Genomic DNA, 23,904 nt, shown 5'->3' on the forward strand with positions numbered 1-23,904 from the left:
GCAGGCTACTTGATAATTCAAATCTCACCGGGCTGAAGATTAACTAGCCTTCCATCCTTGCAAGGTCAATAAAACGAGGAGCCAGAGCATTGGGGAAAATATACTGGCTCTGTAAAACCGCTTAGAAAGGGCTGGAAAACACTGTGCAGCAGTATATAAGTCTCAGTCCTATTGCTGGTGCTATCCTCGCCGAGACTAAATAGCCTAAATGCCTATTTATTTTATTTGTTCATTTTGTTTGTTTTTTCAAGATATAATAATATTTATATACATGATACTAGTAATGGAGAAACATTAGGACAGGGGACGGAAGGCACTCTGGTGCACTTATGCACCCCCCTTACTGACCGCTTAAGAATTGGGAGAGGTCAACAGTGGATAGTCTAAGGCAGTGTTTCCCAACTGTGGCAACTTGACGATATTTGGATTTCAACTCCCAGAATTCCCCAGCCAGAGAATGCTGGCTGGGGAATTCTGGGAGTTGAAATCCAGATATCTTCAAGTTGTCAAGGTTGGGAAACACTGGTCTAAGGGTAAAGTTTTGGGGATTATGTGATGATATTACAGAGTCTGGTAGTGAGTTCCATGCATCAACTACTCGGTTACTAAAGTCGTATTTCCTGCAGTCGAGTTTTGAGTGGTTTACTTTAAGTTTGTATCTGTTGTGTGCTTGAGTATTGTTGTGGTTGAAGCTGAAGTAGTCATTGAAGCTGAAGTAGTTGTTGACAGGAAGGATGTAGCAGATGATTTTTATTATGGGCTATGCTTAGGTTGTGTTTAAGGCCACTTAGTTTTAAGCTTTCTAAAACTAGGACTATTAAATCTAGCTGCATAGGGTATTCTCTTGTGAGTGGAGGAGTGGAGGATTCTTCTAGTAAAGTATCTCTGGACATTTTCTAGAGTGTTTCTGTCGGAAATGCAGTGTGGGTTCCAGACAGATGGGCTCCAGTGTGGGTTCCAGACAGGATTGGTCTGGCAAAAGTTTTATAAATCCCTGATAAAGGGGAGCAAGGGGATGGATGGGCAGGACATGAAACTCCAAACAAGTTCAGACACTTTCTTTGCCGCCACCACCCATACACTCCTTTTCCTACCAATTTTGATCCAATTCGCGATTCGGATGCGGTTTTCTACCACCACCTCATCAAGTGGAATCACACACGCACACACACACACCCGCAATCCCGTTCTTTGGCGGGGGGTCGGGTCACCACGCTCCACTGCAAAAGACGCGGCGCAAAGTCGCCGCTGCGCGCGTGGAGAGCCCAGTTTAACGCCGAATCAAATCCTCCACCACCCCCCGCGCCCGGCCGGCGGGGGCTCCAAAAGGGCTCCAAAGCCGCTAGTCCTCATACTTCTTCTCCATCTCCCTCTCGTCCTGCTCCGTTTTGTGTGTGTGTGTGTGTGTGTGTTTCCCCCCGTCCTTTCCGCGAATTGTGATCTCTACCCCTACCCACCCATCTTGGACGCGTGCTTCTTATCTTTCGGCCCCAGCGTTTCTGCGTCCCAGCCTCGCCGAAGAACCAACCGGGGCTTCCGGACCTCACGTGGGAACGGCTGGAAGGAGCCGCGAGGCTGGTGGGGTTCAGGGCAGGAAGGGCGTGGGAAAGAACGGCGGGAGGCACGCCGGCTGCAGCGAGCTGGAGTCGGGAGAGACAATGGGGCAGCCCCGCTACTCCCACTTCCCCGCCAGGGCAGGAGAAGGAAGCGCCTCAGAATCGTGAAGCGGGGCAGCTTCTGTATTCCTGGGCGAAGACTCGTTTCTCCCCCCCTCCCCTCCCTTCGCCCGGCCTTGGATGAGGCTCTGCCCCCTGCGCGCGCCCCTCCACTCGCCCAGACACACCCGGTGCCCTGCGCTCACACACAAACACATCCGCGCGCAGACTCACGTTTGCATTATCCCCCCCCCCGCTACCAACCCACCGCCCTCTTCCTCACCCCAGCCGGGTGTGTGTGTGTGTTTTGTGGCGATGGGGGTCAGGCTTTCGTTCAGGCGGGCAGCCTTTGTGCACGACGGCGCAAGGCGTCCGCGGCTGTCCGGGACGCAGCTTTTCAACGCCCGCATTGCAAGGCGGTAACAAAAGGCAAAAGAAAGGAAGGAAGGAAGGAAAGAAGGGGCGAAAGGAAGGAAGGAAAGAAGCAAAGGAGGGAAGGCGCGCAGGCGACAGGGCGACTCCTTGGGCCGCGGCCACAAGCAGCAGCAGTCCGACCAGTAGCAATAACAACAAACGGGGCAGATGCAACAGTTTAAAGTGAGTAAAAAAAAACCAGCAACAACTTCTGAAACATCACTCTTCGCATACACACGTGCACACTCGTTTGGATTACCTATCTGGCAGAGGGGTGAGTAGGAAGGAAGGAAGGAAAGTGTTTTCTTTGCCCTCATCCTTGCCGTTCTCTCCGGCTGAAGCTGCCATTTCGATGGTTTCTGCTCTGCCAGTTCCAATAGGCGACAGATGTAATTTCGCCATCGCTCCCTTTATTTGTTTGTTTGTTTGTTTATTATTATTATTATTATTATTATTATTATTATTATTATTATTATTATTATTATTATTATCATCATCATCATTACCATTACTATTATTACTATTATTATTATTATTATTATTATTATTATTATTATTATTTGTTAAAGGGTTAAATAAGGTTCAGGAGAGAAGTGTTTTTAATAGGAAAGTGAACACAAGAACAAGGAGGCACAATCTGAGGTTAGTTGGGGAAAGATTAGAAGTAACCTGAGAAAATATTATTTTACTGAAAGAGTAGTAGATGCTTGGAACAAACTTCCAGCCGATGTGGTTGGTAAATCCACAGTAACTGAATTTAAACATGCCTGGGATGAACATATATCCATCCTAAGATAAAATATAAGGGCAGACTAGATGGACCATGAGGTCTTTTTCTGCTGTCAATCTTCTATATTTCTATGTTTCTATTACATTTGTATGCTGTCCTTCTCCGAAGACTCCGTGCGGCTCACAAGATACAATATAAACAATGCATAACAAATCTAATTAATTAAGAATTACAAACTAAAACCCCAATATGTTAAAACCAGTCAACCAATTCAGACATAACCACATTTCACATTTGGTGGGGGGGGGGGGCTTTGATCTTCCTTTCCTGAATCTTATTCCAGATTTATTTGTGTGACCTATAGCTGCATTCCTATTTAAAGAGATGGCAAGGGTTCCCCCAATCTCATGTTTTCACTGTAACTTATTGCTTGCATCCTAAGATTTTTATTAATATTGTTTCTTCATTGCTTATTTGACCCCTATGACAATCATTAAGAGTTGTACTACATGATTCTTGACAAATGTATCTTTTTCTTTTATGCACACTGAGAGCATGTGCACCAAAACAAATCCCTTGTGTGTCCAATCACACTTGGCCAATAAAGAATTCTATTCTATTCTATTAATATGAGATGCTTCTGTTTTGGGTCAGTGTATCCCAGGTAGCAATGAGGATTGGGGGAATATTTCCTTGGAGTAAGCAACTGATACCAGGACGGTTTATGAAAGGCTTAGCATTATTTCAGGGTGTGTGGACATTTCAGTTGTCTTTAGCTTATTAACAAGTGCTTTGGCTCTCTTCTCATTTTGCCATGGCAACTTTGTTAGGCTTGATGGCAATAATCTTTATGACTCTTTGTAAATAGAGCTAGGAAGTTAAAGAGCCCCCCCAAAAAACCCAATTCCGAACAAGATTCATAAGATTGCCTGTACAGTGTGCTGTGTAGTAGCAATTGAATCTCTTGACTAAGCCCATTCAGAAACAAGTACAGTATCTCTGAATTAACTTGGTGGATGGATGAGTTGAAAGTGAAAAAGTTTATTTATTAATTATTTATTTATTAATCCTACTTATAGTTCCAGATTTAGCCTTTCGGTAATTTGTTTATGGTACTGATTTGGTGAACAGCGTTGGAACTGGAAATATTGAGTGTTTTTTTTCCTACAGAAAAGAATAACTTACTGACATGATAAGAGGAACAAATAATATTTCTGTTTTCTCCTGAAGATCCTTGTTTCCTTGCGATGTATAATTAAAAAATAGGTATCTTATGTTCTTCATGGTTTTGTTTTGTGCAATGTTTGATATTGGAGAGCAGGAAGTTGGTTCTTTACATCTTACAAGCAAAGGGCATAAACCATTGGATCTGCTTGCCCTGGAATATTCTTTACATATTCCTTACAATGATGTTTGTGCCTTACATGTTTATTGGAATATATGTTATATACTGTACTGTATTTGCTGATAATGAACTTGCTGCTTTTGTTCAGAAATCCAGAAGAATCCACATTGTTTCCAAGAAAAAGAAACATTATCATATAGAATTTAGATTGCTTGCTTAATTTGTAAAATCGACGATGTGTTTTTTTTCTGACTTTGGATGCTTGTCATTTTGCTTTCAAATGGATTGAACTGACATCTCCTATTGCCAAATAGTAAGGTCTGAGAGTTGAAGTGATACATTGAAATTTGGAATAAAACAAATTTATATTTTTGTATTTTTTTTAATGTACTTTTCAAGCCATTTTAAATAATACGGGCACAAATAAATTTAGTTTCATTTAATAGGGTTTATCCATACAGTATTAGGCAATGCATAAGATGGCAACAGTTTTAGATACAGTTTAGAAAGCAATTTAGGTACTAATTTTCACAGACAAAGTTTGGTCCCAATGGGAGTTAAGATCCCCACAATAATACATAGCATGATTACTTTCCTATTTATATGAATAATTATTGTAATCTTATTTATTTCAGTCAAATATTTAATTAGATAACAGTATCAGCAAAATTGTAACATGATAATTATGGAGATTGGAAACTAGTGGAATAAAGCAGATGAGAAAATGCTTTAATGAGGAATTTGACGAAGTGTTAGATAGTTGTAGTTTTCTAGACTAGAAGCTCTTCACATAGAATAGAATAGAATTCTTTATTGGCCAAATGTGATTGGACGCACAAGGAATTTGTCTTGGTGCATATGCTCTCAGTGCACATAAAAGAAAAAGATACATTTGTCAAGAATCATATACTACAACACTTAATGATTGTCATAGGGGTCAAATAAGCAATGAAGAAACAATCAATATTAATAAAAAATCTTAGGATACAAGCAACAAGTTAGAGTCATACAGTCCTAAGTGGGAAGAAAAGGATGATAGGAATGATGAGAAAAAATAGTAGAAATTGAAGTGCAGACTTAGTAAAAAGTTTGACAGTGTTGAGGGAATTATTTGTTTAGCAGAGTGATGGTGTTCGGGGAAAAACTGTTCTTGTGTCTAGTTATCTTGGTGGGCAGTGCTCTTTAGTGACGTTTTAAGGGTAGGAGTTGAAACAGTTTGTGTCCAGGATGTGAGGGGTCAGTAAATACTTTCACAGCCCTGTTTTTGACTCATGCAGTATACAGGTCCTCAATGGAAGGTAGGTTGGCAGCAATTGTTTTTTCTGCAGTTCTGGTTATCCTCTGAAGTCTGTGTCAATCTAGTAGAATAAAGCAGATAAGAAAATTATTCCTATATCTCTTCTTCTATTCTTTCATTTATATGTTCTATTACTATATCTTCTTTTCTATTATTTCTTAGATATATTTTACTATGAGTATCTCCTCTATAACCTTCATCATGTATTTTACTATGTGTATATAGATATATGCCCACTAAAGCCCTCATTGTGTATTGGACAAAATAAATAAATAAATAAATAAAATAAAATAAAAAGTGCTTTAATGAGACATTTGACGAAGTGTTAGATAGTTGCAGATTTCTAGACTACAAGCTTTTCACATCCATATTTACAGATCCATGCTTTCTCAAATTCTTAATGGTCTTTGAGTATGCAGCTGAGTCCCGTGCTAGATTTTACACACAAATCACTCCAGCAAATGAGTGTTAAGGAAAATCCTGGAAAATATGACAGAATTTTCCAACTTGCTTCATATCCTTACAGTGTGTTGAGATTGGTTGATCGACTAAAAGATTTTGTGGGAATGTCAAGTCCAATTTCACAGATATTCAAAGTCAGGTATATATCTTGTAGGAATACAACCTGGTATACATTATGCCTTGTGTAGTGAAATACCATTTTAAAAGTATCACTCAATAGCTAATACCTATTTTTATTTATTCATTTATTTGTTTGTTTATTATATCTCTTAACTGCCCATCTCCCTCTGAGAAGATCTCTTGCGATGTACAATAAAATCCAGCGGTCCCCAAACTATGGCCCACGGGCCGCATACGGCCTGCTGAGGCCATTTATCCGGCCCCCAGGTGAGTGCATCCTGTGCTCCTGGCCAGTGTTCCCTCTAGCCTGTGTGGTCGCGTGGCTGCGCAGGCAAAAAACAAACTCCGCACAGGTTTTTCAAACCCCATGTGGTAGAGCCGGCACCATTTCTCCTGCCCGAAACAGTAGATCTGACAGTAGATCTGAGCCCCGCCTGGCTTCTCCAGCTGTGTCCGGGGACCACGCCCCACCCACTCCTGCTGATATTCTTCCCGCCACCGGGAAGAAACAGGAAGCACCCCCCCCCAGGAAACAAGAGGTAGCGGTTGGATGACCTCGCCACCTGCGCGCAGAAGTGGCGCCCTGGGGAAAAAGCGGTGAGCGTAGACTTGTGCCTACAAACGCCTCGTCATACAAACTTTTCGAGATACAAACCCGGGGTTTAAGATTTTTTTGCCTCTTCTTACAAACTATTTTCACCTTACAAACCCACCGCCGCCGCTGGGATGCCCCGCCTCCGGACTTCCGTTGCCAGCGAAGCACCCGTTTTTGCACTGCTGGGATTGCCCTGAGGCTCCCCTCCATAGGAAACCCCACTTCTGGACTTCCGTGTTTTTGTGATGCTGCAGGGGAATACCAGCAGGGGAATACAAGCAGCGCAAAAACGAGTGCTTTGCTGGCAACGGAAGTCCAGAGGTGGGGTTTCCCAGTGAGGGGAACCTCAGTGAAATTGCAGCATCGCAGAAACACAGAGGCCCAGAGGTGGGGTTTCGAGGACTTTGGTGTTTTTGCAATGCTGCAATTTCACTGATGCTCCCTTCGCTGGGAAACCCCACCTTCGGACTTCCGTTGCCAGCAAAGTGCTCATTTTTGCAATGCTGAGATTCCCCTGCTGGGATTCCCCTGCAGCATCGCAAAAACACGGAAGTCCGGAGGTGGGGTTTCCTATGGAGGGGAACCTCAGGGGAATCCTAGCAGCGCAAAAACGGGCACTTTGGCTGGCAAAAGGGGTGAATTTTGGGGTTGCATGCATTAATCGCTTTTCCATTGATTCCTATGGGAAACATTATTTCATCTTACAAACTTTTCACCTTAAGAACCTCGTCCCAGATCCAATTAAGTTTGTAAGACAAGGTATCACTGTATTGGAATTGTTCGTTGAAACAATAAGTGATCACATTACATGGGTCTCAACTATGTGTTAAATTGAAAAGGCTTTCTCACAGGATATTTTGTGGGGATAAAAAAATACCCTCATAAAAAACCACCTTCTTATTTGGAATCCTCTCATTTTTCAAGAATTCTCTCATATTTTTTAAACATTGGTTTTGTTAAACATTAAGCGTACTTTAAATACAGATTGATAATTTGGGCGTTCGCAGCGGAGCCTCTCCCACCCCCCACCCCCCCAAGGCGCATGACGGGGCACAGAAGGTTTTGTGAGAGAGTGGGAAAAGAGAGAGAGAAAGAAAGAAAAGGGAAAGAGAGGGAGGGAAAGAGAAGTGGAGAGTAATGAAGGAGGGAAGGAAGGAAGGAAGGAGAAATAGAGGGAAAAGGAAGGAAGGAAGGAAGAATGAAATGAATGGAGGGACACAGGAAGGAAAGACTGTTTTGGGGGGGGTTCCTCTTAACATACATTCAAACAACACAGTGTACCATCTAATTTTCTATGAATAAAATGTGGTATTTTGTTAGTAACTAATATCAATCATCAAAGAGTTGCAAAAGTTTTTTTTCTAATTTTGTCATCCAGTTATATTTATTTTCTTTTAATTAAATTTCCTCCTTAATGTTCCTTCAAAAAGTATACCACCAATTATATTTCCAACTTATTAACCATTATGCCAAAGTGCTTCCTTCTTTCTTTATACATTTTTCTATAAGCCAAGAAAACCTTGTATAGCCAATCAGATGTTAACAAAAGAAAATTAAAAGCAAAACATAAACATATATGAATTTCAGACTTCTTCCCCCCCTCTAAATAGTACGTTCCCATTTTGCTTTTTACTTTAAAATAAGGTATGTGCAGTGTGCATAGGGATTTGTTCATACTTTTTTTTAATAGTCTGGCCCTCCAACAGTCCAAGGGACAGTGAACCGGCCCCCTATGTAAAAAGTTTGGGGACCCCTGATATAATCAATAAAAGTAACATTTAAAATGTTTGATTATCACAGAACATGTTTTTTTCTGATTTTTGATAGTTTTGTAAATTGTATCCATTCAGAATCAGAAAAAAAAAAGAAAATGGGGGGGAGGGAGAGAAAGGATGGAAGAGGACAGGACAGGAGAGAGAAAGAGAGAGAGAAAGAAAAAGAGGGAAGGAAGGAAGAGAAAGGTTCCATTTTGCATTTTGCAATTGAAAGAGGTTGCAAAGTTACAATAGCTCGTGATTGTTTCTTACTTTGTTTTTCTTTTTTCTGTTCAATTTCCTGTTATTTTTCAAAACTGTAAAACTTACACTGTGGTTTCAATGACAGAGTAAACACCATAATTGTTTTCACTGTTACCTGAAATTACACAGAACACATTCTTCTCTGCTAGCCACATTATTAGTTTTAAGATGTCCAATTGATCATGGAGACGCTCATATCTAAAATAATCACTTGACACATTTATTGTACAGCAGGAGTGTCCAACTCAATTTAATCAGAGTTGTGTTTGACCTTGGGGGATTGGGGTGAGTGTGGCCAGGGTGGTGTCACTTATGTCCAGGGGTGGGAGAATGGTGGCCCAAGCACTCTGCCAGCAAAAACGAAATCCTGAGCTCCATTTTCGGATGCAACAACCTCCTGCAGCCCTTTGCCAGCAAAACTAAGCTAGGTAGGGGGCCATGTGCGGCTTTCATGAGCTACATTTTGGGCTGCAATGGCTTCCTACAACCCTATGCCAGCAAAAATGGAGCTCAGGAAATCCGCATGCACTCCTCGCAAACTCTGTTTTCACTGGCAGAAGTCTCGCGGACTGGTCGTTCACTATTTCTAGAGTGGTCCTGTGGGCCAGATCTAAGCACTCTATGGAATGGATCTGGCTCCCAGGCCTTGAGTTTGACACCCCTATTCTACTGTAACTGATAGACAGGAGTGGACTATTGCCCGGACCGGCGGGGGGGAGAAGCAGTGGGATAGCAAAAGTGGAGCTCCACCCCAGAGCACCCAATTTGCACTGAAATATGTTGAAAGAAAATGCAGGGTGTCCTGCATAAGCCACACCCACAGTGTGGTAGTAAAAAATTGGGTAGCCCTTCACTGCTGATAGATGACAGTTTGGTTGTTACATGACTACAGTGTACGCCCAGGTAAGCTTGATGGGATACTAATTTAGATTTTAACCATTGTTTTGCTGAAATTTCAAGCTACTCAGATAGATATATGTGATTTTTTTATTTGAACAACAGCTTTTTATAAAGCACCTGATTATATGTTGTAATTTCCTAAGATCTGTTTGGTTGGTTTGGCTGTTTGTTTGGTAGGTTGATTGGTTGGTTGATTCAAAAAATGAAGTAAGATTTTAAAAAAACTATTACGCATACACATTGTAAAATATGGGCTATCAAATGATAAGGTAGAGTTTGATGTTATATGGATCAGATATTTGTCATACATCCTAGGAAGGTCAATTTCAGAAATCTAGCAATTTGTAAAGTTTCTTCAAGAGCCACTTCCATTGTCAGAATAACCAACAAGTAGTGCAGATGTTAGAAAGTTTTCTATGTTCTTAACATAGTTGTCTTTTGCAGCTTGTCTTCCACACCTTTATCTTATGAATCTCAAATATCACAAATTCAAACATATGATACTTTCTAATTATTTCACTAGTTCTTGTAAAGTGCTTCTTTACATTTTCATTTCTTTTCTATTGAGTTGCTTTCTTTTTAACAAAAGGTGCTTTATTTATTTGAAGTTATGTTTGATCAGGTGTGTGAGTTCTTAGAGTTTGAAGTTTACTGTCTTCCCAATTAGAAGGAAAAGTCCTTCAAGAATATCTAGTCTCACAAGAGGCTGTTCTTGCTGCTGGTTTTATTTTCCATCTTTATTTTTCCAAGAAAGCACTCACTAACTTTGTACATTGTGTTCCTGCCACTCAGTTTTGCATGGTGAACATGCAGTAGATGAAAGAGGATCACAGTGATATCCTGTTTCCCCGATCGGGGGTTTCAGGGGGTCGGCTAATATAAGCCGTACCCCAAAAGTAAGACATATGTCTTACTTTCGGGGAAACACGGGGGTATTGCCGGGGGGGAGAGCCCGATGACGTCGCTTCCAAGCTCCCCGCGCACCCCTCGCCGCGGCGCCACCGCCTCTTCCCCGGCTTGTCAAAGCGAAGGACGGCGCTGGTCCGAAGCGAGCCAAGCGGGCGGCGGCTTGCAGCGAAGGCGCTCGTCCCAGCAACCGAGTCCTGCCGAGGCTCGGCTGCAAGCGGCCAGCGAGGCCGACCAGCTCCGAGGCGAGCGGCCGGAGCTGCGCCCTCCTTCGCCCACCTCCTTTCCGGCAGGCAGGTGGGGCTGCCCAACTGCGCAGAGCAGCTCCTCCCCTCCAGACACACGCTTCCCCGACACGCGTCTGTGGCTCCACGTGTGCACGCCGCTTGGAGCCCTGAGGTTGAACTTGGAAAAGGGCTCACGAGGCTCCTGTCCCGCGGCTGCCCTTCTGGACTCTGGGGAGATGCCTTCGGGAATGCGACCCTTTCAATTTTTTTCCAATGTAAGACATACCCCGAAAGTAAGACGTAGTGGGGCTTTTGGGGGTAAAAAGAAAGTAAGACACTGTCTTACTTTCGGGGAAACACGGTAGAAATAAAGTCAACATGCAAAGTCCTTCTCTTCCCCTAGTTTATTTACCGTTTTGATTTCTGTAACTGCTTACTCATAAACAACTAATGAATTTCTGATTGAATGAGGACTATTCTCTAGTCTGCTGGCTGTCTCCTGGTTAAGACAATCTGCCATTTATGTATGTATGTATGTATGTATGTATGTATGTATGTATGTATGTATGTATTTTGTCCAAAACATAATGAAGGTTACAGACGATATACTCATAGTAAGTTATATCAATGAAAGAATAGAATAAATGATATAGGAATAAAATATATCAATGAAAGGATAGAAGAAAAGATATAAGAATAGAAGAAGGATATATAAAGAAATATAGGAGAGACAGTAGGACAGGGGATGGAAGGCATGCTGGTGCACTTATGTACGCCCCTTATTGACCTCTTAGGAATCTGGAGAGGTCAATCGTGGATAGACTAAGGGTAAAATGTTGGGGGTTAGGGGATGCCACTACGGAGTCAGGTAATGAGTTCCACGCTTTGACAACTCGATTACTAAAGTCGTATTTTTTACAGTCAAGTTTGGAGCGGTTAATATTAAGTTTGAATCTGTTGTTTGCTCTTGTGTTGTTGTGATTAAAGCTGAAGTAGTCATTGACAGGGAGGACGTTGCAACATACGATCTTGTGGGTAATACTTAGATCATGTTTAAGGTGTCGTAGTTCCAAGCTTTCTAGACCTAGGATTATAAGTCTTGTTTCGTAGGGTATTCTGTTTCAGGTGGAGGAGTGAAATGCTCTTCTGGTGAAGTATATTTACATTGGACATGCCTGTTTACTTGGTCAAGATAAATGATATTGAGTGTATGGATTTTACAAGCTATAAAATTTCAAATCTATGTCACAGGGTTTAAGCTGATGAAAGTTACATGGTCTTGTTTGCAAGTAATCATGGCTCAGTAGAAAATGGAAAAATGGTATCATAGAATTGATTTGTGGCAGTTTTTGTGGCAAGCACACAATTTCATGCACTAAAGTCCAAAGTGAAACTGCAGATAATGTCTATGATTTTCACTGACCTCTATTGCATTACAAGAGAATTCTGAAGTTGTTCAGCAATTTTGTCCTTCAGTAAGCTAAGATATAATATTTTCCATGTTGTTTTAATTTGCTTTCTGCAGGTAAATTAATTTAAAATCTTATTTGCCTTTTGTTTATTCGGGAGCTAAGTACCATTAACATGATATCACTGATCTGGTTTTGTAACTAAAATTCAGTGTAGTCTTGGATGCAATTATTATTTCCTAACTAATTCCTTAGTTAGCAGGATTACAAAAGCAGATGCTATACAGATGGAGCTATTATGGAATAGTTTATTTGGACATTCTTCAAAACATTATTAATTAAAGAGCATTTAAAAATATTTTTCTTACTAAATAATGTTCAAGTCTGTAAATGAACTTGTTATTGTTAGCTTTACATACCTTTATCCAGATTCAGGTATCCTTAACTACTGAATAGATCATGTTGATAATGGATTCCTAAATCCTTAAACAGCAAAGAGAATGTGTTCCCATAGAAGACTTGAACTTGTATCACAGCTCTCAGTAGACTAGGATACTTTGGGCAGAAATAACCCATTCTGTTTGTGTTGCATTATGAACTTCCAATATTGGGGGGGTCCAGGATGGCCTCTTGAGAAGACCACTGCCTCCTTCAGGACAGATGGTAGCACTTACTCTAGCAGAGAGGCATTAAATCATCGTTTGGGGCTAAGAACATGGAGAATGGATCCACAACACAAGTGACCAGACTCATAACCCCAAGGAGTGTCACTTCAAATCCTCCCAGATAACAAGATGCAGATGTGCCTATAACCTCCAAAGGTTCTGTCCTGCCAGAATCCCAGTCCAAGCAGAGTTGAGCAACTTCATGTAACAGCAATCTCTGTGGTTCCTCCTTATTCAGAGGGATCTGGTTATTTTAAATAGGGCTGCCAGTCAGACCTGCAGATGTAACAGGGATGGAGAAATAATTATCTCACCACTTTTATTGCCAAATGTACTGTCCTCCCCACTCATGCATTCACACACATATAACTGTGGTTTGAAGGTTTTATTAATATTCCCCCACAACTCCCATCAAAACCCCCGAACTGTTCAAATTAAGTCGAGCCACAAGCAAACCAATGCTAATACAAAGCAAAGGCCAATGAGTGCACAAGGCACTTGAAAGTTTGCCAAATTAAAAAAAACAGGCAAAATTACCGTAAGCCCACAATACAAGTACAGACTTCACAAGGCATGATGCAAGTCAAGCCGTAGTGTCAATTCAGAGCAAAACAAGGATCACAATGACCAGAAAACACATAGCCAGGAAATGAACGTGTTGTTCCTAGCATCACCTCTGTCTATCTGCTATGCTGAACAACTAGCTTCTGAGTGCAGCCCTTCAAGAAGTACAAGGTTTTCTGCTCATGAGTAATCTGAATAACCTCCTCTGGTTCTGCCTTTACACTGCCCTACATATGTAGGTGCAGAAGACGTTCCTCATTGCTGACTGGCTGTACCTGCATGCTTTTCTCACCTGAATCTTCAGGGCTGTCCTGCTAGTCATCCAAATCACTTTCAGAAGGTTCCTCTGTTGTCCAACCCCACTCCAGGCATGCCTGGAACTGGTTCATCCTTCTCCAAGTTAACATCTGGAAAGGTATCCAGGGAAGCATCCGGGGGAAGTAATCACGCCACAGGATAGAGCCTTTTTCTTCCTCTAGGACAGTGAATGTGAACCTATGGCACGGGTGCCACAAGTGGCACGTGGAGCCATATCTGCTGGCACGTGAACCATTGCCCTAGCTCAGCTCCAGCATGCATGTGTGTGCTGGCCAGCTGATTTTTGGCTCACACAGAGAGGCTCTGGGAGGACGTTTTTGGCTTCCAGACAGCCTCCGGGGGAATGGGGGAGGGCGTTTTTACCCTCTCTCAGCTCCAGGGAAGCCTTCAGAGCCTGAGGAGGACAAAAGACGAGCCTGTTGGGCCCGCCAGAAGTTGATAAGCAGGCCATATCCAGCCTTCAGAGGGATTCCAGGGGGTGGGAGAAGCTGTTTTCATCCTCCCCAGGCATTGAATTATGGGTGTGGGCACTTGCGCATGAGCATTAGCACACCTGTTCTGCCAGCGTGTTTCAACCGCCCGTAATTACAGGGTAATTAGTCCAGAAAGACACACATCACACGATAAAAGGAAAACCCAAAAGTTTTTATAAACAGAAAAACAGAAACAGCTCCCTTTTTAAAGGTCAAAAGGGATTTTCTGGTACACACAAGGCACAGGTTAAATGCAGTCCAATTGCTCACCCAATAACTGGTAAATTGAGTCCAATTCTAATTCCAGAGAGTCCACACACAATCTTGAACAGCACAAAAACCACACTCTTGACGAAACCATGAATCAGATAAACTGCCATGAGGCTAAAACACCAAGCTGCACTTTTATCTGTAGCACTAATTACAGCAGCCCCACCCATCCTTCAGTTGTTGTCTCCTATGCATCACTCTATGCATGCGTGGATGTGTCATTAATTCTTGTTCAGAATCCAGGGATGATACAGATGATTGAGCTCCTCCTGGGCTGTCTGCCAAACTCCCCTCTTCCCTGTCACTCACGCTTCCTTGGTCAGAGGAGGCTTCGTCGTCAGATTCCATCGGGAGCAAAACAGGCCTGTGGCATGTGGATGTTTCCCCCACATCCACCTGCACATTCCTTGGTGCAGGAGCTGGGCCAGAGCTAACCACAACACACACCATATGCTCTTTTGGCACCCAAGGGAAGAAAGGTTCGCCATCACTGCCCTAGGACACGCTTAAGTGTCTCTTATTCCCTTCCTCTCTCTGAGGCACTTGGTGAACCATGGGACTCTGTGAGAATCATTTATGCATAGAATCTGCACAGGCGTGACCTGACCTGCACTGTCACCTGACCAGGAAAAGAAAGAAACAGTATTTTTAATAGCATTTTTCGAATTAGACTTATTGTTACACATTTTATGACATTCAATGCATTCTACAAGGAAAAGGGTAGTAGGTAAAAAAGGTAATATATATTTAATAAATAAATAAATAAATAATGTTTGTTTTCAATTGTAAATGAAACTTTATAGGAGACATAAAGTTTATAGGAGACAGTGATTTATTCACATCAAGAAATTTACCTCTTGCACAATTTTCCTGCCCATACAGAAACCATGGAACTATCTAGTTCAGGGATCAGCAATTCACGGCTCTGGAGCTGCATGTGACTTTTTCATTCCTTAGCTACGGCTCCCTTTCACTGGTAAATTCCACAATTGATCGGGCTTTTGGTTAAGACAGGTAGAGGGGAAAAAACGCTGTGCTAAGAGGCCACTCTATAGTAGGCACTGTCACCTACTCAGTCCAAATTGTGACAAGAGCCTCTGCCAAACTGTGTAACGAAATTTTGGGGGAAACCCCCAAGCACTCTCTGAAACCACAAAGGATCCAACAGGTGCCTGGGATGAGTGTCCATTGCCTGGGGCGGTGGGAAGCTGTAGAGAACTCCACTGCCATGGGGTCAAAAAAGAGTGGTCTGTCCATTGCAGGGGAATGATTTTAATGTCCCCCAAATCCAGATGCTGACACCATTGCCAGGAGGCAAACACAGGTCTAATGTGTAACCCCAAGTGAGCAGGACCATGAATACGTTGGGCCAGGTCTATGAGACTGCCATGAATTCCTGTGCTGCCTCTGACCCAGAGTTTACTTCAGGTGTGTATCTTTTCTCTTTATTTCTTGTTATTCTATTTTGTAGTACAGTGTTCCCTCGATTTTCGCGGGTTCGAACTTCGCGAATAGCCTATACCACGGTTTTTCAAAAAATATTAATTAAAAAATACTTCGCGGTTTTTTTCTATACCACGGGTTTTCCCACCCGATGACATCATACATCTTCGCCAAGCTAATAATTTTTGCAAATAACAAAAAAATTAATTATTATTAATAAATAACTATGTTTATAAATATCAGGATCACTAAGTGTCTTATTCAATGGTGAGTACCAGCAATAATGGTGAGTAAATTGTTGTTAAGGGATTGGGAAATGGTAATTTAGGGGTTTAAAGTGTTAAGGGATGACTTGTGATACTGTCGATAGCCAAAAATGGTGTCGTTACTTCCGCATCTCTACTTGAAATTCGACTTTCGAGGGCGGTCTCGGAACGCATCCCCCGCGAAAATCAAGGGAACACTGTACACAATTCTGAGGCTCAACTGTTTGAGGCATCTTACAGATATTGTAAATGAATACATAGGACGTCTAGAAGTTTACTGTTGTTCAGTAATAGGACTAGGCAACCACATCTATGTTATTTTAAAAGTAAGTGAGCAAAATGCAAATGGGTTCTTCGATGGGGTATTGTGGAAGTGAAAATGGTTGCTATATCAAAACCTAGAGGTCTACTGTGAATTGCCCATGTATAAGAATCTGAATGCTTGCTCTTTATTTTGTGGTTTTTAGTTGCCTTGTTGTTTATTTTGATTTAATTAAAATATACATTACACTGGTTTTTAGAATTTAACTAAGTACTGGTCATATTGCAATATTATTTTTTCAGTTGGGTAGCGAAGAGCTAAAATTTGTATTCTGTTCTTCTCCAACTTATTTCATATTAAAATTTTGTGACTTGCAACTAGTACAACATTGGCTATGTTTCCTGAAGATAATGACCAAAATAGTATAACTCTTCTGAAGAATTCCACATTAAGAAAGCTGTTATATCTCATGCTTGCAGGAAGTTTTTGTAGCTGTTGTTTGTGTTTGTCTGTCTGTTGTGAGCTGCCCCGAGTCTATGGAGAGGGGCAGCTCACCACAAATCTAATAAATAATAATAATAATAATAATTATTATTATTATTATTATTATTATTATTATTATTATTATATGTTGTACTTTAAAGTCATGTATATGTTATTATATAGCCACCCTGAGTCTAAGGAGCAGAGCGGCATAAAAATTGAATAAATAATAAATAAATAAATAAATAGACAGAAAGAGAGATGCTACTACACTAAAATGTTTAGGAACTTTATTTGTTCTTATTGGACAATCATAACTTCTGACCAGAAAAAGAAAGAACAAACAAACTAAAATAATCAAGGAACAGTATTTTTAACAGCATTTTCAAATTAGATTTATTGTTACACATTTCATGACATTCATTGCATTCTACAAGGAAAAAGGTAGTAGGTAAAAAAGGTAATATATATTTAATAAATAAATAATATTTGTTTTCAATTGTAAATGAAACTTTATAGGAGACATAAAGTTATGGTAGGAGACAATGATTCATTCAGATCAAGAAATTTACCTCTCTCACAATTTTCCTGCCCATACAGAAACCATGGAAATATCTAGTTCAGGGGTCAGCAATTCGTGGCTCTGGAGCTGCATGTGACTTTTTCATTCCTTTGCTATGGCTCCCTTTCACTGGTCAGCTCCACAATAGATTGGGCTTTTGGTTAAGACAGGTAGAGGAAAAAGAACGCTGTGCTAAAAGGCAACTCTATAGTGGGGGAACCGGGCTTCTGGTCGGCAGAGGAAAAAGGATGCTGCGCTAAGATTTCCAGTCAGCTCCAGAATTGAATGGGTTATTCAATAAATTTGCCTTCATGTTTTTCTTTGTAGTAAGTTTCCATATCTTCTTTGGGGAAGGGGGGAGAGTATAATTGTATCATATAAAAATTACATATACACAGCATATATCTTAAGTTATACGAGTACAATAACAAATATATGTATATTTAAATCACAGCAAATTTAAATTGCAAATTTATATCAGTTATTAATCAGTTAATCTATGGCATTTATTTTACTGACTACACTAGGAATTATAATTCATTGAGGGTACCAAAAATTCACAACGGTGAAACAATTATGTTTCATCCACTCCTGCCTTTAATATAAATGTGTAATGATTAACTAAAGCATTTATAAACTGATTAACTGAGCATTTATAAACAGAATGCCAAAAATGCATACCTGAAACCATCTGCCTCCTGTTATTTAACTTTGGGTGGAGGGAGTGTAGTAAAGTACTGATTTCATCTTGAGAGAAGGTTTAATATTTACAAATGAACATATTCTTTTAAATTGCATTCCTAGTGTAGTGAATACATCAGGACAAATAGAAGAGGCTTTTTCATGCCTTTCTTATAGCTGAGACTTATTCTCCAGCACTGAAAAAAACAAACAGTGTTGCAGTATTAACATCTAAATATTGTGGGGTCATGCCTCCTTCAGTACAGGTGTTGGCATTCCCTCCAGCAGAGAAGCATTAATCATTACTTGAGCCTAAGAGCATGGAGAATGGATCCAGAACACCAATGACCAGGCTCATTACCCCAAGGAGTGTCACTTCGAATTCCTTCCAGATAACAAAATGCAGATGTGCCTATCAACTCCAAAGGATCTGCCCTGCCAGTATCCGAGTCCAAGCAGAGTTGAGCGACTTCATCTAACAGATGCTGAGAATATTCCTCACAGCAATCCCTGTGGTTCCTCCTTATTCAGAGGGATCTGGTTACTATAAATAGGGCTGCCAGTCAAACTTGCAGATTTATTTTTATTTATTTATTTATTGGATTTGTATGCCGCCCCTCTCCGCAGACTCGGGGCGGCTAACAACAATGATAAAAAACAACATGTAACAATCCAATTTAATAAAACAACTAAAAACCCTTATTATAAAAACCAAACATACACACAAACATACCATACATAACTTGTAATGGCGTAGGGGAAGAAATATCCTAACTCCCCCATGCCTGGCAACAAAGGTGGGTCTTGAGTAATTTGCGAAACACAAGGAGGGTGGGGGCCGTTCTAATCTCTGGGGGGAGCTGGTTCCAGAGGGCTGGGGCTGCCACAGAGAAGGCTCTTCCCCTGGGGCCCGCCAAACGGCATTGTTTGGTCAACGGGACCCAGAGAAGGCCAACTCTGTGGGACCTTATCGTCCGCTAGGATTCGTGCGGTAGAAGGCGGTTCCGGATGTATTCTGGCCCAATGCCATGTAGGGATTTAAAGGTCATTACCAACACTTTGAATTTTGACCGGAAACCGATCGACAGCCAGTGCAGGCCGCGGAGTGTTGCAGAAATGTGGGCAAATCTAGGAAGCCCCACGATGGCTCTCACGGCCGCATTCTGCATGATCTGAAGTTTCCGAACACTTTTCAAAGGTAGCACCATGTAGAGAGCATTGCAGTAATTGAACCTCGAGGTGATGAAGGCATGAGTGATTGTGAGCAATGATTCCCTGTCCAAATGCATTAAGAATGGAGAAATAATTACACTCTACCACTCTTATTGCCACGTGTACTGTACCCCTCCAACACACATATAACTGTGGTTTAAAGGTTTTATTAATATTCCCCCACAACTCCCAACAAAAACCCAGAACTATCCAAATTAAGTCCAGCCACAAGCAATAATCCACAGAGCAATCGCCCATGAGTACACAAGGCACTTGAAAGTTTGCCAATGAAAATAAACCAGGCAAAATTAAAGTCCAGACTTTACAAGGCATAGCGTCAATCCAGAGCAAAGCAAGGATCACAATGACCAGAAAACACACAGCCAGGAAATGAACATGTTGCTAGCATCACCTCTATCTGTCTGCTTTGCTAAACAGCCAGATTCTGGTGCAGCCCTTCAAGAAGTACAAGGCTTTCTCCTTGCGAGTAATTTGGATAACCTTCTCTGGTTCTGCCTTTACACTGCCCTACATATGTAGGTGCAGAAGGAAATTCTTCTTTCTCATTGCTGACTGGCTGTATCTGCATGTTTTTCTCACCTGAATCCTCAGGGCGGTCCTGCTGCTCATCCAAATCACTGTTAGAAGGCTCCTCACTTGACCAACCCCACTCCAGACATGCTTGGAACTGGTTAAAATAATCAAGGAACAGTATTTTTAACAGCATTTTCTAATTAGATTTATTGTTACACATTTCATGACATTCATTGAATTCTACCAAAAAAAAGGTGGCATATAAATTTAATAAATAAATAATATTTGTTTTCAATTGTAAATGAAACTTTATAGGGAGACATAAATTTTATACGGGACAATGATTCATTCAGATCAAGAAATTTACCTGTCCCACAATTTTCCTGCCCATAATAAAGAAACCGTGGAAATATCTAGTATGGGGGTCAGCAACCCACAACTCTGGAGCCGCATGTGGCTTTTTCATCCCTCTGCTGCGGTTCCCTGTCACCGGTCAGCTCCACAATTGATAGGGCTTTTGGTAGAGAAAAATGGATGCCATGCTAAGAGGCGATTCTATGGTGGGAGCCCCGGACTTCTATTCGGCTCCAGAATTGAATGGGGGGCTTCTGGTTAGGACTTGCCTCATGATAATAATGTAGCACAGCATCAATACTTTCTTACTTTTATTTCAGCTGCAGATTCTACTCTTAATTCAGGAACTCTGTTCTTAATAGTCTAAAGCAGGGGTGTCAAACCCGCATTGTCATGGCATTGTCACATGACATATCGCAACTTTTTTTCCCCTTTGCTAAACTGGTTTTGGGCATGGCCAGTATGTGACGCATATTTTTTATTTATTTATTCATTCATTCATTCATTCATTCATTCATTCATTCATTCATTCATTTATTTTGTCCAATACACAATAATACTGAAGATTATAGAGGATATAGTAGAGAAGAAATACGAGATATAGGAGAGACTATAGGACAGGGGACGGAAGGCACTCTAGTGCGCTTATGTACGCCCCTTACTGACCTCTTAGGAATCTGGAGAGGTCAACCGTGGATAGTCTGTGGGTAAAATGTTGGGGGTTAGGGGATGATACTACGGAGTCCGGTAATGAGTTCCACGCTTCAACAACCCAATTAACTAAAGTCATATTTTTTACAGCTAAGTTTGGAGCAGTTAATCTTTAGCTTGAATCTGTTGTGTGCACTTGTGTTGTTGTGGTTGAAGCTGAAGTAGTCTTTGACAGGCAGGACATTGCAACACATGATCTTGTGGGCAATACTTCAATCATGTTTAAGGCGTCGTAGTTCTAAGCTTTCAAGACCCAAAATTGTAAGTCTAGTTTCGTAGGGTATTCTGTTTCGAGTGGAGGAATGAAGGTCTCTTCTTGTGAAGTATCTTTGAAAATTTTCAAGGGTGTTAATGTCTGAGATGCAATATGAGTTCCGAACAGATGAGCTGTATTGAAGGATGGGTCTGGCGAAAGTTTTGTAAGCTCTGGTAAGTAGTGTGAGATTGCCAGAGCAGAAGCTACGTAGGATTAGATTAACAACTCTTAGCGATGTCGTTGCAGTGGACTTTGGCCACAAGTTTGATAACCCTGATTTAAAGTCTGTTAAGGAGAGGCTTGGGAAATGAGGATGCAGTTTTTCTCACACTGCTCCCTTTGTTCCCCCTTTCCTCAGCAAAGTGACAGGCAGTTCCATGGGTCAGCTAAAAAGAAGGAGAAGTGATTTACAATGCTCCTGTCAGTTTCCTACAAGTCATGTCAATAGGGAAACTGACAAGAAGTTGGAAGCCACCATAACTTCCAACATGTTTTTGTGTACCTGTGATCATTCTGTTTCTCTGTTCTGGTAAGGAAATATCTCTGAAAGCATTACTTTGAGTAGATCATGGGTTGTTTAGTATTTAATGAAATCAGAAAGTGCTCATGCTCTTCTAAGTAGGGGTCATTTCACACTAAAACCTTTTCAGCAGATGGTTGGCCATTCTTGCTTTGGAAACTTCTGTGGAAATGTTGTTTATATTTAAGTAAATGGTTTCATTGCAAAATCAGCCTCCATTTCTAGCAGCTGATTATGGACAATTGTTTCCACCAACATTCCTATTTGATTGTTCAGAATGAAATCGTCTTTGAACTTGATGGTTTTTGCTAAAGTCCTGAATAGGTTTTCTTCGCTGAACACATCTAATTGTCTTAAAAGATACTTGTACAGTGTAAGTAATGGCTAGCAGCATCAATCAGAATCCTAATCTTTGCTCTGGTTCAAAGACATGTAAAAAAAAGTGTAAAATGTTTCAATGGTTCTATCATTTGTAGGAATTGTGAATATTTCTGGAATGGAAACCAGTGAATTCTAATCTGAATAAAAAGGCTTTAAGATGTTTTTTACTTGATAATAGAAATAATGCAATAAAGTAATTAGTCTTCAGTGTTTAAAAGATGGCTTTAAATGGAGATTAAGCTATTTCTATAAAATCTTATATGTATTTTATATGTGATCTTGTCCAGTAGTGTTTTAAGGTATGTAATAGTGTTTATCATAACAGTATTTTTATACATATGTTTACGCTTACGACTGTAAAACAAATGGTGTAAAATAATATAGAACATAAATTATGATAATGATGCTGGTTTGCAGAATTTGTTTTACAGTTTAATCATAGTTTTTGGTTGTGGTTGAAAGATTTTATACTGCTATACATATATCCTCAAAGATGGATCCCTGTACATGAAATTGGAGCTTCCAAAATCTCATTATAGCTGGGATATGAGCATTATAATCGGACATAACTGTGGTATAATACATTGATAAGGCAGGTTTAGGGCATTCCTATTACAATGAGTCTAATATAGTTATCTCTGTTTCTGGGAAGTTAATGATAGTGCTGCGGTCTTCCACAGTTACCAGACTGCCCGAGAATGAGCAATTACTGCAATAGAATATGCCACTAAAATGATTTTTAAAAGAACATTGCAAAAGTTAGAACATTCCAATCTTGTAATTCATGTATTGTATTTTTGGAAGTGCTTACTAGATTTCTATTTCCTATGCTTCATGGTAATAGCAGAGTAAAGGGTAAACTAGACTTCTTCCACTAGGGTTTCCAAAACATTGATTCCATCTTGCTTTTCAAGTTATCATTTTGTCTCCCAATCAAACTGCAAATGCCTGTTTTCTCCTTGAGTCTTCTATAACATTCAATTGCAAGAATTACTTCCTTATCTTTTCTGTTGATTTTGGCTTACCTAATCTATATGCAGGTATGTGATTGCTCCATCACCTTCATTAGCATAAAGTTAACAGCTTTAGGGTTTTAACCTAGCATTATTTTTGTTAGTTTATTGGCTGGAGAAGGGTGGTGTTCTTAGTTATTCTGTCAAAATTGTTTGGTAAAATGTAAGGAAGTGGGAATAGCGTGAGGTAGAAAGGACTCTGCAATTTCATAGTCCTCTCAAGAATTAAAATTATCATTTATTGGTCTTAATTCTTTTAAAATTGTGAGAAGAGATGAAATTTGTTTTCTGCAATTGTTACATTACTGTTGGCGACCAGGTTCCATGAGACTTTTGTGACAGTATTATTTAAGAAAAAAGAAATACAGATATAAAGTATGGTTCAAAGGTACAAGTTATATAGATAATATTAAGACATAAGAGATAAGGAATAAAATCAACCGTTGCTTTCTCCTTACCTGAACGGTGATTCTCAGTAGAGATGGAGACAACAGTCAGTGGGTTCATCCCATCCGTCAACTAATCAGGACTGAGCCCATGTTATAAAAGCCAATACACAATGAAGGCTGAAGAGAATAAACATATAATAATATATACGAAAGATAGGATAGAAAAGAATAAAATACATCAATGGAGAATAGAGGAAAAGATATATGAATGGAAGAAAGGATATATGAGATATAGGAGCGACAATTGGACAGAGGACAGAAGGCACACTGGTGCACTTATGCACGCCCCTTACTGACCTCTTAGGAACCTGGAGAGATGAGTCGTGGATATTCTAAGAGGAAAATGTTGGGGATTAGGGGTTGCCACTATGGAGTCCAGTAATGAGTTCCACGTTTCGACAGCTCAATT

General features: G+C 40.6%; 1 protein-coding gene across 2 annotated transcripts in view; it reads left to right on the forward strand.

Annotated features, from left to right (window-relative positions):
* The first annotated feature begins 1,597 nt into the window (after window positions 1–1,597).
* Window positions 1,598–23,904, forward strand: part of LOC139168006 (beta-galactoside alpha-2,6-sialyltransferase 1-like) — a 63,393-nt gene continuing 41,086 nt past the window's right edge. Inside the window, exons 1-2 of one of the 2 annotated variants that reach the window (XM_070753252.1) lie at window positions 1,598–2,343; window positions 15,661–15,796. The gene's annotated coding sequence lies outside the window, so the exon portion shown is untranslated. The remainder of the gene's footprint in view (window positions 2,344–15,660; window positions 15,797–23,904) is intronic. The other variant, XM_070753251.1, reaches the window with a different exon arrangement.

This window comes from Erythrolamprus reginae, chromosome 5, assembly GCF_031021105.1.
Source record: "Erythrolamprus reginae isolate rEryReg1 chromosome 5, rEryReg1.hap1, whole genome shotgun sequence".
NCBI classification, from domain to species: Eukaryota; Metazoa; Chordata; class Lepidosauria; order Squamata; family Dipsadidae; genus Erythrolamprus; species Erythrolamprus reginae.